Raw genomic sequence first — 2626 nt, forward strand, 5'->3', positions numbered from 1 at the left:
TTAGTTACTGACTTGGCCCGTGACACCAATGAGATGCTGTGGCAGGACTGCGCCGGTGACTGGCCGGGGCAGCGGGAGGCCCCGTGGCCTCGGGCTGACACATTCCCGATGAGCTGGGAGGGCCACCACCCCGCCTGTAGCCCCAGCCCCTCACACTCGGCCACTGGAGGGCTTGCTCTCCCCAGCCAGGAACGCTGGACGTTGTGGCCAGACCCCCGCTCTCCACTCCGGTTGCAAAGGTGAAGGGCATTGCCTCCTGCCCCACCCACAGAGCCAGAGGTGCTAAGGCGGGCGGGTGGTCCCGTTAGCTGCCATGTTGCACCCAGGCCCGAGCGATGTCTACTGCCTCATGCAGAAGTGAAGGGCCCGCTGGTGGTTAACCCCACGTGATTTCAACCTTGTGTTTCTCCCCATGTGGGAGATGGCTGTAGTCAGTGAGGGTAAAGTGAGGAAACGTATGGCAGAAAAGTTAAACAACGTCACACAAGCAGCAAGGCTGGAGTTGTGCTGAAACTCGGCAGGCTATCAGCAACTGGGTATGGTTTTGAACCTGCGCTGTACACGGTGCTCCGACTCAAATGAGCAAAACCTACTACCGTCATTTTACCAACACGCTTATCCTAATCATCGCATTAATGAAGTTCTCATGCACCTTCATTCACCATAATAAATGTGGACGGCCCTTCACATGGCAGTGTTTTCTCCTCCTGCCTTACTGCTCTTTTCCATATTTCACATAAAATAATCACTTTGTTCTTCATGCTATTTTTGTTTGTTTGGTGACTTAACTAATGGGTATTTTTCTGTCTTTTTATATTCATATCTACAGTTTTTATCTTTGTAAAATGTTCGCCAGTTTTTAATACTGTGAGACATTCATTACATTTATGCCCAGTCAATACTTTTGTAGTCTTTTCTCGTTCCTATTTCTTTTACACAGGTTTCCAAGTGAGAGATCATAATCCCAACCAGCGTTATGATCCTTACTGCATAAAATTCAGTTTTTCTAAAATATAGGACAAGAGCTTCAGAAAAAAATCCACTCCAAACACAAAAGTGAGACTGCCATCCAGAAGAAATCAGTTACAAACCTGAGATCCATGCCAGGACTTAATTTATGCTTTTTCTTCAGCAGAAATCCCAGACTGATCATTTTTTTATTCACATGCCTTTCTCCACAAATTCACAATTTTGTTCTTTAGGAAGCTGGGCTATACCTAACAAATAGAGGGGAGCTACCAGCTACCACAGGCATTGCTCACGTCTGACGTTATTTCCAGACATAAACCATCATACTGCCCAGGTAAAGCTTATCCATCTCAAGAAGTCTCACTGCACATAAGCCAGGTTGAGAACTCCCGGTTAGCGTTATGAAATGCAGAATGATGAACAAATTACGATCACTGTGGTAATGATATAATAGCTGGTGGTTCTTAAGTTACCTCTGAGCAATGGAAGAACTGTAAGGCTGAGTTTTCATCACTGTTTGTTAGCTATGCACTGAGGAGGAAAATTCCTTCAGGAAAATTCTGACTGAGACTTTTCCAAGAGCTTCCATTTCGTAGCAGCCCTCACTTTGCTTTCTTTCTCATACATACATGCAGTGTGAGCTGTGAAAAAAAACACAGATTATGTGAGCTGGTTTTCCTAGAACAGGCTAATGTTGTCAGTCCAACATTTTTATTGCCTTAGTGGGAAAGAAAATTTCAAGTGGGGGAAAAAAAAATATCTAATAATCTATTCAGAGAAGCAAGAAGCCACAATTATCCAGCAGTATCACTGAGAGACCGCTACAGTGCAAAAGCCGTAGCAGTAAGCACACGCCAGCCTGCACTTTCCTCAATGAACTGAGTATGAGCTATAAACACTCCCATGCATCCTTTGGGGATTATCTCATTACTGCAGGAGATAATGGCCAGTATTTCATACCTTTTTTTAAATGATACTAAACAGTAAGTTACAGATTAAAACTAGTAAGAAATCATTCACTTGCCAGAGCTGGATTGTTCCTTGTAGCTTATCCCGTGTTCCCTGCAGTATATTTTTTCTATAATGGCACTTCTGTTGGAGCTGAGGAACAATATGTAATTACATGCTTTATTGTTATAATTTGAGCCTCCGGGTATTGTGTTAGTGATGAGATTTTCTTTAAGCACTATTCTTTGAAAGTTCTTTCAAAAAGAATCTCTTCCACAGAGAATCTTAATTATTAAGCGTACAGTCTCTAGCAAATGCTGTCGATTTAAATAAGCAGACTTGAATCATCACAAAGGTTAAAGAGGGAGCACGGTCTGAGTGCAGTAAGATAAAAATTTTAAATTTTTTTTCCTCTCACTCTGAATTTGCCTGTGCTCTTGGGCAAGTCTTTGAACTGCCGTTCTAGGGTACCATAATGTACGTTTAGCAGCAGCAGAGTGCTAACAGAAGAAGCCTCAACTTGATTTTCCTCACTTTTAACCTTCAGCAACCAACCTGACACACGCGGACTGAAGCCACCCCACGGCTTCACGACGGAAGGACGCAGCCCGAGGATGTGCCCTCCTCTGCGCTTCAAGGGGGGGCTTTGCGAGGAGATTCTCTCAGAAAAGACGACGACCAGGAGGAGGCGCCGTTATGGCCGCTGCTC

The sequence above is a fragment of the Egretta garzetta genome, unplaced genomic scaffold (assembly GCF_000687185.1).
Source record: "Egretta garzetta isolate BGI_Z169 unplaced genomic scaffold, ASM68718v1 scaffold713, whole genome shotgun sequence".
Taxonomy (NCBI): Eukaryota; Metazoa; Chordata; class Aves; order Pelecaniformes; family Ardeidae; genus Egretta; species Egretta garzetta.